Genomic DNA, 15293 nt, shown 5'->3' with positions numbered 1-15293 from the left:
AGGGACCTGCACCAGTGGGAGGGAGCTGTGAAGGAGCAAAGGTTTTCTCACAGTAGGAAGCCGCTTCGCGGGTGGAGTCTGTGGGTGGCGGAGGGGAAAGCTTCAGATCTGTGGAGGAGCATACAGCAACAGGTGTGCAGAGGGCGAAGCGGAGAGATTCCCGCATAGAGGATCAGTGCCGACCGGCACTCACAAGCCCGAGAAGCTTGTCTGCTGACACGTAGGGGTGGGCAGGGCTGGGAGTTGAGGCTCGGACTTCAGACTGAGCGTAGGGAGAGGACTGAGGTTGGCTGTGTGAACACAGCTTTCAAGGGCTTAATGCACCAGAGCTAGCCGGGAGGGAGTCCGGAGAAATGTCTGGACCTGCTGAAGAGGCAAGAGACTTTTCTTCCCTCTTTTTTTCCTCGTGCGTGAGGAGAGAGGATTAAAAGCACTGCTTAAAGTAGCTCCAGAGACGGGCACGAGCCGCGGGTAACAGTGCGGACCCCAGAGACGGGCATGAGATGCTAAGGCTGCTGTTGCCACCTCCAAGAAGCCTGTGTGCGAGCACAGGTCACTATCCACACCCGATTCCGGGGAGCCTGTGCAGCTCGCCACTGCCAGGGTCCCGGGATCCAGGGACAACTTCCCCAGGAGAGTGCACGGCACGTCTCAGATTGGTGCAACGTCACGCCGGCCTCGGCCACCAGAGGTGCGCCCTGCACCCCGTACCCCTCCCTCCCGCCTGCCTGAGTGATCCGGAGTCCCCAAAGCAGCTGCGCCTTTAACCCCGTCCTCTCTGTGAGAAGAACAGATGCTCTCAGGCGACCTACATGCAGAGGCGGGGACAAATCCGAAGCTGACACCCGGGAGCTGTGAGAACAGAGAAGAGAAAGGGAAATCTCTCCCAGCATCCTCAGAAGAAGCGGATTAAAGCTCCAAAATCAACTTCATGTACCCTGCATCTGTGGAATATAAGAATACAAAACGAATCATCCCAAATTGAGGAGTTGGACTTTGAGAGCAAGATTTTGTATTTTTTCCAATTTTCCTCTTTTTGTGTGTGTATTTGTATGTTTCTGTGTGAGATTTTGCCTGTATAGCTTTGTTTCCACCACTTGTCTTAGGGTTCTATCTGTCCATTTTCTTTTCCTTTAAAAAATAGTTTTCTTAATAATTATTTTTTAATAACATTAATATTATTATTTTTTTCTGGTACATGGGCCTCTCACTGTTGTGGATTCTCCCATCATGGAGCACAGGATTCGGACACACAGGCTCAGCAGCCATGGCTCATGGGCTTAGCTGCTCCACGGCATGTGGGATCTTCCAGGACTGGGGCACGAACCCATGTCCCCTGCATCGGCAACCACTGTGCCATGAGGGAAACCCAATAACATTATTTTATTTTGTTTTATTTTATTTTATTTTATCTTATTTTATCTTCTTTCTTTCTTTCTTTCTTTCTTTCCTTCCCTTCTTCCTCCCTTCCTTCCTTCCTTCTTTCCTTGCTTCCTATATACCTTCCTTCCTTCTTTCCTTCCTAACTTCCTTCCTTTCTCTCTTTCTTTCCTTCTACTTTTTCTCCCTTTTATTCTGAGCCGTGTGGATAAAAGGCTGTTGGTGCTACAGCCAGGAGTCCAGGCTGTGCCTCTGAGGTGGGAGAGAAAACTTCAGGACACTGGACCACAAGAGAGCTCCCAACTCCACATAATATCAAATGGCAAAAATCTCCAAGAGATCTACATCTCAACACCAGCACCCAGCTTCACTCAACGACCAGCAAGCTACAGTGTGACACCCTATGCCAAACAACTAGCAAAACAGGAACACAATCCCACCAATTGCAGAGAGGCTGTGTAAAATAAAAATAAGTCCACAGACACCCCAAAACACACCATCACACGTGGACCTGCCCAGCAGAAAGACAAGATTCCACCTCACCCACCAGAACACAGGCACTAGTCCCCTCCACAAGGAAGCCTACACAACCCACTGAACCAGCCTTAGCCACTGGGGACAGACACCAAAAACAAGGGGAACTACGAACTTGCAGCCTGCAAAAAGGAGACCACAAACACAGTAAGATAAGCAAAATGAGAAGACAGAAAAACACACAGCAGATGAAGGAGTGAAATAAAAACCCACCAGACCTAACAAATGAAGGAGTAATAGGCTGTTTACTGGAAAAAGAATTCCGAATAATGATAGTAAAGGTGATCCAAAATCTTGGAACTAGAATAGAAAAACTGCAGGAAACATTTAACAAGGACCTAGAAGTATTAATATGAAACAAGCAACGATGAACAACACAATAAATGAAATTTAAAATACTCTAAATGGGATCAATAGCAGAATAACTGAGGCAGAAGAATGGAGAAGTGACCTGGAACATAAAATAGTGGAAATAACTACTGCAGAGCCAATTAAAGAAAAAACACTGAAAAGAACTGAGGACAGTCTCAGAGACCTCGGGGACAAGATTAAATGCACCAACATTTGACTTATAGGGGTTCCAGAAGAAGAGGGGAAAAAGAAAGGGACTGCGAAAATATTTGAAGAGATTATAGTTGAAAACTTCCCTAATATGGGAAAGGAAATAGTTAATCAAATCCAGGAAGCACAGAGAGTCCCATACAGTGTAAATCCAAGGACAAATATGCCAAGACATATATTAATCAAACTTTCAAAAATTAAGTACAAAGAAAACATATAAAAGCAGCAAAGGAAAAACAACATATAACATACAAGGGAATCCCCATAAGGTTAACAGCTGATCTTTCTGCAGAAACTCTGCAAGCCAGAATGGAATGGTAGGACATATTTAAAGTAATGAAGGAGAAAAACCTGCAACCATGATTACTCGACCCAGCAAGAATCTCATTCAGATATGATGGAGAAATTAAAACATTTACAGACAAGCAAAAGCTGAGAGAGTTCAGCACCACAAAACCAACGTTACAACAAATTCTAAAGGAATTTCTCTAGGCAAGAAAAAAAAAGAGAAGGAAAAGACCTACCATAATAAACCAAAAAAATTAAGATAAGGGGAACAGGAACATACATATCGATAATTACCTTAAATGTAAATGGCCTATATGCTCCCACCAAAAGACAGAGATCGGCAGTATGGATACAAAAACAAGATCCATATATATGCTGTCAACAAGAGACCCATTTCAGACCTAAAGGGAGTGGAAAAAAATTCCATGCAAATGGAAATCAAGAGAAAGTTAGAGTAGCACTTCTCATATCAGACAAAATAGACTTTAAAATAAAGATGATTAGAAGAGACAAAGAAGGACACTACATAATGATCAAGGGATCGTTCCAAGAAGAAGATATAAGAAATGTAAATATTTATGCATCCCATATAGGAGCACCTCAATACATAAGGCCAATACTAACAGCCAAAAAAGGGGAAATTGACAATAACACATTCATAGCAGGGGACTTTAACACCCAACTTTCACCAATGGACAGATCATACAACATGCAAATAAATAAGGAACCCCAAGCTTTAAATGATACATTAAACAAGATCGACTTAATCGATATTTATAGGACATTCCATCCAAATAGAACAGACTACACATTTTTCTCAAGTGCTCAAGGAACATTCTCCAGGATAGATCATATCTTGAGTCACAAATCAAGCCTTGGTAAATTTAAGAAAATTGAAATTATATCAAGTATCTTTTCCGACCACAACGCTATGAGACTAGATATCAATTACAGGAAAAGATCTGTAGAAAATACAAACACATGGAGGCTAAACAATACACTACTTAATAATGAAGTGATCACTGAAGAAATCAAAGAGGAAATCAAAAAATACCTAGAAACAAATGACAATGGAGACACAACGACCCAAAACCTATGGGATGCAGCAAAAGCAGTTCTAAGGGGGAAGTTTATAGCAATACAAGCCCACCTTAAGAAGCAGGAAACATCTCGAATAAACAACCTAACCTTGCACCTCAAGCAATTAGAGAAAGAAGAACAAAAAAACCCCAAAGCTAGCAGAAGGAAAGAAATCATAAAAATCAGATCAGAAATAAATGAAAAAGAAATGAAGGAAACAATAGCAAAGATCAATAAAACTAAAAGCTGGTTCTTTGAGAAGATAAACAAAATAGATAAACCACTAGCCAGACTCATCAAGAAAAAAAGGGAGAAGACTCAAATCAATAGAATTAGAAATGAAAAAGGAGAGGTAACAACTGACACTGCAGAAATAAAAGAGATCATGAGAGATTACTACAAGCAACTCTATGCCAATAAAATGGACAATCTGGAAGAAATGGAAAAATTCTAAGAAATGCACAACCTGCCAAGACTGAATCAGGAAGAAATAGAAAATATGAACAGACCAATCACAAGCACTGAAATTGAAACTGTGATTAAAAATCTTCCAACAAAGAAAAGCCCAGAACCAGATGGCTTCACAGGCGAATTCTATCAAACATTTAGAGAAGAGCTAACACCTATCCTTCCCAAACTATTCCAAAATATAGCAGAGGGAGGAACACTCCCAAACTCCTTCTACGAGGCCACCATCACCTTGATACCAAAACCAGACAAGGATGTCACAAAGAAAGAAAACTACAGGCCAATATCACTGATGAACATAGATGCAAAAATCCTCAACAAAATACTAGCAAACAGAATCCAACAGCACATTAAAAGGATCATACACCATGATCAAGTGGGGTTTATTCCAGAAATGCAAGGATTCTTCAATATACGCAAATCTATCAATGTGATAAACCATATTAAAAAACTGAAGGAGAAAAACCATATGATCATCTCAATAGATGCAGAGAAAGCTTTTGACAAAATTCAACACCCATTTATGATAAAAACCCTGCAGAAAGTAGGCATAGAGGGAACTTTCCTCAACATAATAAAGGCCATATATGACAAGCCCACAGCAAACATCATCCTCAATGGTGAAAAACTGAAAGCATTTCCACTAAGATCAGGAACAAGACAAGGTTGCCCACTCTCACCACTCTTATTTAACATAGTTTTGGAAGTTTTAGCCACAGCAATCAGAGAAGAAAAGGAAATGAAAGGAATCCAAATCAGAAAAGAAGAAGTAAAGCTGTCACTGTTTGCAGATGACATGATCCTATACATAGAGAACCCTAAAGATGCTACCAGAAAACTACTAGAGCTAATCAATGAATTTGGTAAAGTGGCAGGATACAAAATTAATGCACAGAAATCTCTGGCATTCCTATATATTAATGATGAAAAATCTGAAAGTGAAATCAAGAAAACACTCCCATTTACCATTGCAACAAAAAGAATAAAATATCTAGGAATAAACCTACCTAAGGAGACAAAAGACCTGTATGCAGAAAATTATAAGACACTGATGAAAGAAATTAAAGATGATACAAATAGATGGAGAGATATACCATGTTCTTGGATTGGAAGAATCAACATTGTGAAAATGACTCTACTACCCAAAGCAATCTATAGATTCAATGCAATCCCTATCAAACTACCACTGACATTTTTCACAGAACTAGAACAAAAAATTTCGCAACTTGTATGGAAACACAAAAGACCCTGAATAGCCAAAGCAATCTTGAGAACGAAAGAAGGAACTGGAGGAATCAGGCTCCCTGACTTCAGACTATACTACAAAGCTACAGTTATCAAGACGGTATGGTACTGGCACAAAAACAGAAAGATAGATCAATGGAACAGGATAGAAAGCCCAGAGATAAACCCATGCACATATGGACACCTTATCTTTGATAAAGGTGGCAGTAATGTACAGTGGAGAAAGGACAGCCTCTTCAATAAGTGGTGCTGGGAAAACTGGACAGGTACATGTAAACGTATGAGATTAGATCACTCCCTAACACCATACACAAAAATAAGCTCAAAATGGATTAAAGACCTAAATGTAAGGCCAGAAACTATCAAACTCTTAGAGGAAAACATAGGCAGAACACTCTATGACATAAATCACAGCAAGATCCTTTTTGACCCACCTTCTAGAGTAATGGAAATAAAAACAAAAATAAGCAAATGGGACCTAATGAAACTTCAAAGCTTTTGCACAGCAAAGGAAACCATAAACAAGACCAAAAGACAACCCTCAGAATGGGAGAAAATATTTGCAAATGAAACAACTGACAAAGGATTAATTTCCAAAATTTACAATCAGCTCATGCAGCTCAATAACAAGAAAATAAACAATCCAATCCAGAAATGGGCAGAAGACCTAAATAGACATTTCTCCAAAGAAGATATACAGACTGCCAACAAACACATGAAAGAATGCTCAACATCATTAATCATTAGAGAAATGCAAATCAAAACTACAATGAGATATCATCTCACACCAGTCAGAATGGCCATCATCAAAAAATCTAGAAACAATAAATGCTGGAGAGGGTGTAGAGAAAAGGGAACACTCTTGCACTGCTGGTGGGAATATGAATTGGTTCAGCCACTATGGAGAACAGTATGGAGGGTCCTTAAAAAACTACAAATAGAACTACCATATGACCCAGCAATCCCACTACTGGGCATATACCCTGAGAAAACCAAAATTCAAAAAGAGTCATGTACCAAAATGTTCATTGCAGCTCTATTTACAGTAGCTCAGAGATGGAAACAACCTAAGTGCCCATCATCGGATGAATGGATAAAGAAGATGTGGCACATATATACAATGGAATATTACTCAGCCATAAAAAGAAACGAAATTGAGCTATTTGTAATGAGATGGATAGACCTAGAGTCTGTCATACAGAGTGAAGTAAGTCAGAAAGAAAAAGACAAATACCGTATGCTAACACATATATATGGAATTTAAGAAAAAAAAATGTCATGAAGAACCTAGGGGTAATGCAGGAATAAAGACTCAGACCTCCTAGAGAACGGACTTGAGGTTATGGGGAGGGGGAAGGGTGAGCTGTGACAGGGCGAGAGAGAGTCATGGACATATACACACTAGCAAACGTAGTAAGGTAGATAGCTAGTGGGAAGCAGCCGCATGGCACAGGGATATTGGCTCGGTGCTTTGTGACAGCCTGGAGGGGTGGGATAGGGAGGGTAGGAGGGAGGGAGACGCAAGAGGGAAGAGATATGGGAACATATGTATATGTATAACTGATTCACTTTGTTATAAAGCAGAAACTAACACACCATTGTAAAGCAATTGTACCCCAATAAAGATGTTAAAAAAAATAAAAAATAAAAAAATAAAAATAAAGAGTCATGTACCAAAATGTTCATTGCAGCTCTGTTTACAATAGCCCGAAGATGGAAACATCCTAAGTGTCCACCATCAGATGAATGGCTAAAGAAGATGTGGCATACATATACAGTGGAATATTTCTCAGCCATAAAAAGAAACGAAATTGAGCTATTTGTAGTGAGGTGGATAGACTTAGAGTCTGTCATACAGAGTGAAGTATGTCAGAAAGAGAAAGAAAAATACTGTATGCTAACACATATATATGGAATTTAAGAAAAAAAACTGTCATGAAGAACCTAGGGGTAAAACAGTAATAAAGACACAGACCTACTAGAGGATGCACTTGAGGATATGGGAAGGGAGAAGTGTAAGCTGTGACAAAGCGAGAGAGTTGCATGGACATATATACACTACCAATCGTAAGGTAGATAGCTAGTGGGAAGCAGCCACAAAGCACAGAGTGATCAGCTCGGTGCTTTGTGACCACCTTGAGAAGTGGGATTGGAATGGTGAAAGGGGAGGAGATGCAAGAGTGAAGAGATATGGGGACATATGTATATGTATAACTGATTCTCTTTGTTGTAAAGCAGAAACTAACACACATTTGTGGAGCAATTATACTCCAATAAAGATGTAAAAAAAAAAAAAACTACAAATAGAACTACCATATGCCCCAGCAATCCCACTACTGGGCATAAACCCTGAGAAAACCATAATTCAAAAAGAATCATGTACCAAAATGTTCATTGCAGCTCTATTTGGACTTGAGGATATGGGGAGGGGGAAGGGTGAGCTGTGACAAAGGGAGAGAGAGACATGGACATGTATACACTACCAATGGTAAGGTAGATTGCTAGTGGGAAGAAGTCGCATAGCACAGGGAGATCAGCCCGGTGCTTTGTGACCACCTAGAGGAGTGGAATAGGGAGGGTGGGAGGGTGGGAGACACAAGAGTGAAGAGATACGGAGACATATGTATATGTATAACTGATTCACTTTGTTATGAAACAGAAACTAACACACCATTGTAAAGTAATTATACTCCAATAAACATGCACAAGAAAAAATTTTAAAAATTAAAAAATGAAGAAAAAGAATTAGTAAAGAAAGAAATAAGGAAAGAAAAATAGATAAAGTAAAATAAAGTAAATTAAAATATAATAGTTATTAAAATTAAAAATATTTATTAAGAAAAAAATTCAAAACAAAAAGCAAGGACAGATAGAACCCTAGGACAAATGGTGGAAGCAAAGCTATGCAGAAAAAAATCTCACACAGAAGCATACACATACACTCTCACAAAAAGAGGAAAAGGGGAAAAAATAACAAACCTTGCTCTCAAAGTCCACCTCCTCAATTTGGGATGATTCAGTGTCTAAAGGACGGAAGGAAGGAAGGAAAGAAGGAAGGGAGGAAGGAAGGAAGGAAGGAAAGAAAGAAAGAAAGAAAGAAAGAAAGAAAGAAAGAAAGAAAGAAAGAAAGAAAGAAAGAAAGAAAGAAAGAAAGAAAGAAAGAAAGAAAGAAAGAAAGAGGAGATAAAGTAAAATACAATAAAGTTATTAGAATATTAGAATAATTATTAAGGAAAAATATTAAACAAGAAAACGGACGGATAGAACATACATAGATACATACACACTCACAAAAAGAGGAAAAGGGGAAAAATTCATAAATCTTGCTCTCAAAGTCCACCTCCTTAATTTGGGATGATTCATTGCCTATTCATGTATTCCACAGATGCAGCGTACATCAAGTCCGCTGTTTCTGAGGCTGCTGTGTGAGATTTCCCTTTCTCTTCTTTGTTCTCACAGCTCCCGGTGTTCAGCTTTGGATTTGGCCTCGCCTCTGCATGTAGGTCGCTGGAGGGTGTCTCTTCTTCACTCAGACAGGACAGGGTTAAAGGAGCAGCTGCTTCAGAGACTCTGGCTCACTGAGGCTGGGGGGAGGGAGGGGCATGGAGTGCGGGGTGAGCCTGTGGCGGCACAGGCCGGCGTGACGTTGCACCAGCCTGATATGCGCCATGCATTCTCCCGGGGAAGTTGTCCCTGGATCCCGGGACCGTGGCAGTGGCGGGCTGCACAGGCTCCCCGGAAGCGGGGTGTGGATAGTGACCTGTGCTCGCACCCAGACTTCTTGGTGGCAGCAGCAGCAGCCTTAGCCATGCATGTCTCTGGGGTCCGCACTTTTAGCTGCCGTTCTCGCCCGTCTCTGGAACTCCTTTAAGCAGCGCTCTTAATCCCCTCTCCTTGCGCACCAGGAAACAAAGAGGGAAGAAAAAGTCTGTTGCCTCTTCAGCAGGTCCAGACTTTTCCCCGGACTCCCTCCTTGCTAGCCGTAGTGCACTAACACCCTGCAGGCTGTGTTCACGCCGCCATCGCCAGTCCTCTCCCTGCCTTCTGACCGAAGCCCGAGCCTCAGCTCCCAGCCCCGCCCGCTCTGGCGCGTGAGCAGACAAGCCTCTCGGGCTGGTGAGTGCCGTTAGACACCGATCCTCTGTGAGGTTATCTCTCCGCTTTGCCCTCAGCACTCCTCAATCCGCAGGTCTTGACCACTGGGAATCTGATTGTCATGGAAAAGGGGGAGGGGCTTACCAGTACCCAGATCTTGGCAGACCCAGCTCCTATCTGAAACACCCAAGTAGTAATTAAAACCAGCAGCTTTTCTCATCTGCAGAGCCAAGATCGTGGTGCAGTCTGATCAGATAACTCATAGGGATGCAGATGTGATTTGATCCAGGTCCTCAAACAAAGAAATTTGCTAGACCTGGAGTGTGGTTGCCTCCCCTTTGCCCAGGCAAAGGAGCTGAATCAAAGACCCAATCAATGATGAGTGTAGTCCCATATTTCTCCCAACAGAAAAAAAAAAAGAAAACTTACTGGAAACACCTGAGAAGCTGCTTGGAGCTGACCTTCCAGTTCCACCCAGGCAAGGGAGATAATTCAAATCCCCATGCACTGCTGAGTATAGCTCCTGGCCGTACCTCACCAGGAAGCCTGGCTGGAATACAAAAAAGCTGCATATCCCAGCAATTCTTGAGCCAAGAGTCTGGCATACAGAGATGTTTATATTACAGAGCAAAGCTTGTAACTCCTTTCAACCAGGGAACTTGGGGCATGAGTCAATTTGAGTTAACTCTATAAAAAATGACCTTTTCTGAGCTTGGAGCAAGTTCTTCTCTGCCAGGATGGATATCTAATACATATCCATTCCCATTGCTGAGTACAGCCCTCATGCAGTCCAAATAGGGAACCCAACCAGAGCACACAGAAAGCTGTATAGTCCATCTTCAAGCTCTGTTTATGATGGCACTTGAACAGAGAGCACAACCTGTGGCTTTCCTCATCTGCAAAGCAAAATCTGTGGACCTGACAGGCCTGGTAATTCAATACCCAACCTTGCCTAATTCAGTCCCACCTGCAACTGATCCATCTTCATGGGATCTTCTTGGGACATGTTCTGCTGCTTCACCAGGGCAGGGAAACTAATTCAAATCCCCAACTACTGCTGAGAATATTATCCAGTCCTGACTATCTAGGAAGCCTAACCAGAGAACATAGGCAACCACAGAGCCCATCTAACAGCCTAATGTGTCCAAGGAACCAAGCCAGCAGTCCTATCCAACTATTCTCAGCCAGTGGCATCATCCCCAATCACAGAGCATGGGTATTCCCTTCAACAAAAAATAGACCCTGTTAGCAACCGAATGATCTTACCAACAGATATATCCAGAAACCCAAACAAATATTACTGTTGAAGAACTGCCTGTGCCAAATCAAACCTGTAATATATGGAAGAGAAGACCACTTAACCAAATATGCAGATACCAACAGACGTAATCAAGGATCATGAAAAATCAAATACAGATGACACCATCAAATGAAACTAATAAAACTCCAATAACTGACCCTAAAGAAATGGAGATTTATGAACTGTCAAAAACTTCAGAATAACCCTCTTAATGAATTTTAGTGAACTACAAGAACACACAGAGAGACAACTAAGTGTAATTAGAAAAACAATGCATGAATAAAATAAGTTCAACAAATAATAGAAACCATAAAAAATCAAGAAATCCTAAGCTGAAAAATGAGCGACTGAACTGAAGAATTCAATAGATAACTTCAAAACCAAACTCTACCATGCTGGAGAAAGAATCAATGACTTAGAAGACAGACCATTTGAAATGACCCTTTCAGAGAAGGAGAAAGAAAAAAAGAATTAAAAATAGAAAAAAAAAGCCTATAGGACACAAATAAAAGAAGCAATAAAAACATTATGGGAATTCCAGAAGGAAAAGAGAAAGAAAAAGGGAAAGAAAGCATATTAAAAACAATAATGGTTGGAAACTTTCAAAACCTGGGGAGAGACATGGACATCCAGATACATGAGGCCCTAAGGACCCCAAATAGGTTGAAGCTAAATAGTGCTACACCAAGACACATTACAATTAAATTGTCAAAAGTAAAAGACAAAGTTAGAATTTTTAATGAAACAAGAGAAAAGAGATAAATTACAAGGGAACTCCCATAAGAATATGGACAAATTCCTCAAAAAAAACTTTTCTAGCCAGGGGAAAATGCATTGATATATTCAAAATATTGAAAGAAAAGACTGTTAACCCAGAACTCTATACTAAGCAAAGGTCCTTCAGAAATGGAGAAATACTTTCACAGAAAACAAAAGCTGAAGGTGTTCACAACTAGACCTACCTTAAAAAATGCTAAATGGAATTTGTGGAGTGGAACAAAAAGGATGCTAATTAAAATTATAAAAATACATGAAGGTGGCATAAAGCTCAGTGGTAATGATAAATACATAGTCAAAGTTACATTCTGTAACACCATAATGGTGGTGCAAAATTCAATACAACTCTAGTATAAAAGCTAAAAAGCAAACATATTAAAATAACCAAAGCTGCAATAATATGTTATTGAATACACAATATAAAATATGCAATATCCTAAAATGTGAGAGGGAGGAGAAGTAAGGGTATAAAGTTCTGGAATGTAATCAAAGTTAAGTTTTTATCAGTTTAAAATTGGCTGTTATAATTTGAAAGTACATTATGTAAGCCTCATGGTAACGACAAGGGGAAAACCTATAGTAGTTACACAAAAGAACATGGTAAATAAATGAAAGCATACTGGTACCAAAAGACATCAAAGGACACACAAGAAAGAGCAGGATAAGAGGAAAGAAAACATGGACCTACAAGATAGTCACAAAATAGTAAACAAAATGACAACAGTAAGTCCTTACCTATCAAAAATTACTTTAAATGTAAATGGATTAAATTCTACAATCAAAAGGCATATTATGGCTAAAGAGATTTTATTTTAAAACCAATATTTTATAATACACTGCCTACAAGAGATTTATTTTGGTCTTAAAACATACATGAACTGAGGAGGAAGAGTTGGAAAAAGATATTTCAAGGAAAGTGTAACCATAAAAGCAGGGGTAGTTACACATTTACCATGCAAGTTAGACTTTAAATTAAAAATGGTCAAAAAAGACAGAGGGTAATTATATAATGATAAAGAGATCAATCCATCAATAATATATAACAACTGTAGGTATTTATACATCCAATATTGGAGAACCTAAATGTATAAAGCAAATCTAACACAGCTAAAGGAAGAAATAAACAAACACATTAATAGTTGAAACTTTAATTCAAAAATGGATAGATCATCCAGACTGAGAATCAATATGGCAATAGGAGAATTGACCAGCACTATGGACCAAATAGACCTAACAGAAATACATAGAACATTTTATCCAACAGCAGAAAGTACATTATTCTCAAGCACAGATGGAACATTTAATAGGATATATTTTATTTTACACCACAAAACAAGTCTCAGCAAATTAAAGAAAACTGAAGTCATACCAAATCTCTTCTCTGATCACAATTGTATGAAAGTAGAAATCAATAACAAGAGGAAAACTCACAAATACATGGGAATTAAACAACACTCTCCTGAAAAACTACTGGATTAAAGAAGATATTAAAGGGGAAAGTTTAAAGTTATGCTGAAGCAATAGAAAAATGGAAACACAACATGCCAATACATATGTAACAAAAGCAGTTCGAGGTGGAAGATTCATAGCAAAAAACAACTACATGAAAATACAAACAAACAAATGTCACATAATCTAACTCCATGCCACAAAGAGCTAGAAAAATAAAAACAAACTGAGCCCAAAGTTAATAAGAGGAAGGATATAGTAAAGATCAGTAGAGAAATAAATGAAATAGAGAACAGAAAAACAATAGAAAAGATTAACAACACTAAGAGTTGGTTCATTGAAAATATAAACAAATTCGACAAACTATTATTTAGACTAACCAAGGAAAAAAGAGAATCCAAATCAACAAAATGATAAATGAAAAAGGAGACATTACAACTGACACCATAGAAATACAAAGGATCATAACAGGCAACTATAAACAACTATACATCAACGTATTGTACAACCTAGAAAAACATGAGAAAATTCTTAGAAGTATACAACCTATTAAGGCTTAATCACGAAGAAATAGGAAATCTAAACAGACAAATTACTAGTTAGGAAATTTAATCAGAAATCAAATATCCCTCCACGAAGAGAAGCCCAGGACCAGATAGCTTCACTTTTGAATTTTACCAAACATTTAAAGAAGAATTAGGGAGAGCTGCAACATGGCAGAACAGTAAGACACAGAAATCACCTTCCTCCCCATAAATACATCAGCAATACATATACATGTGGAAAAACTCCTACAGAACACCTACTGAATGCTGGCAGAAGACCTTGCCAAAAGGCAAGAAACTCTCCATGTACCTGGGTAGGGCAAAAGAAAAAATAAAAAACAGAGACAAAAGAATAGGGAAGGGACCTGCACCAGTGGGAAGGAGCTGTGAAGGAGGAAAGGTTTCCACACAGTAGGAAGCCCCCTCATGGGCGGAGACTGTGGGTGGTGGAGGGGGGAACCTTCGGAGCCACGGAGGAGAGGGCAGCAACAGGGTTGTGGAGGGCAAAGAAGAGAGATTCCCGCACAGAGGGTCCATGCCAACCTGCCCTCAACAGACCGAGAGGCTTGTCTGCTCACCTGCTGGGATGGGTAGGGGTTGGAGGCTGAGGCTCAGGCTTCGGTCGGATCCCAGGGAGAGGACTGGGGTTGGCTCTGTGAACACAGCCTGAAGGGGGGCTATTGTGCCACAGCTAGCTTGGAGTGAGTCCGGGAAAAAGTCTTGAGCTGCTGAAGAAGAAAGAGACTTTTTCTTGCCTCTTTGTTTCCTGGTGCGCGAGGAGAGGGGATAAGAGCATCAATTAAAGAAGCTCTAGAGATGGGCGCGAGCCATGGCTAGCAGCACAGACTGCAGAGACGGGCATGAGACACCAAGGCTGATGCTGCAGCCACCAAAAAGCCTGAGTGCAAGCACAGGTCACTCTCCACACCTCCCATTCTGGGAGACTGTGCAGCCCGCCACTGCCAGGGCCCTGTGATCCAGGGACAACTTCCCCGGGAGAATGCACGGCGTGCCTCATGCTGGTGCAATGTCATGTCGGCCTCTGTGGCCACAGGCTGGACCCGCATCCATAACCCTCCCTTCCCCTGACCTGAGTGAGCCACAGCCCACAAATCAGCTGCTACCTTAAACCCGCCCTGTCTGAGCGAAGAAGAGACGCCCTCAGGGGACCTATACGCAGAGGTGTATCCCAATCCAAAGCTGAACACTGGGAGGTGTGCAAACAAACAAGAGAATGGGAAATCTCTCCCAGAAGCCTCAGGAGTAGTGGTTTAAATCTGCAAAATCAACTTGATGTACCCTGCATCTGTGGAATACCTGAGTAGACAGCGAATCATCCCAAACTGAGGAGGCAGACTTTGGGAGCAACTATATATATATATATATATATATATATATATATATATATTTCCCTTTCCTTTTTTTGTGAGTGTGTAGGTGTATGCTTCTGTGTGTGATTGTGTATGTATAACTTTGCTTTTACCACTTGTCCTACAGTTCTGTCTGTCCTTTTTATTTTTTTACTTAAAAATTGTTTTTCTTAATAATTATTTTTTATTTTAATATATTTT

This window comes from Globicephala melas, chromosome X (assembly GCF_963455315.2).
Source record: "Globicephala melas chromosome X, mGloMel1.2, whole genome shotgun sequence".
Lineage (NCBI taxonomy): Eukaryota > Metazoa > Chordata > Mammalia > Artiodactyla > Delphinidae > Globicephala > Globicephala melas.
The sequence above is the reverse complement of the archived record's forward strand: the minus strand, read 5'-3'. Positions refer to the sequence as shown.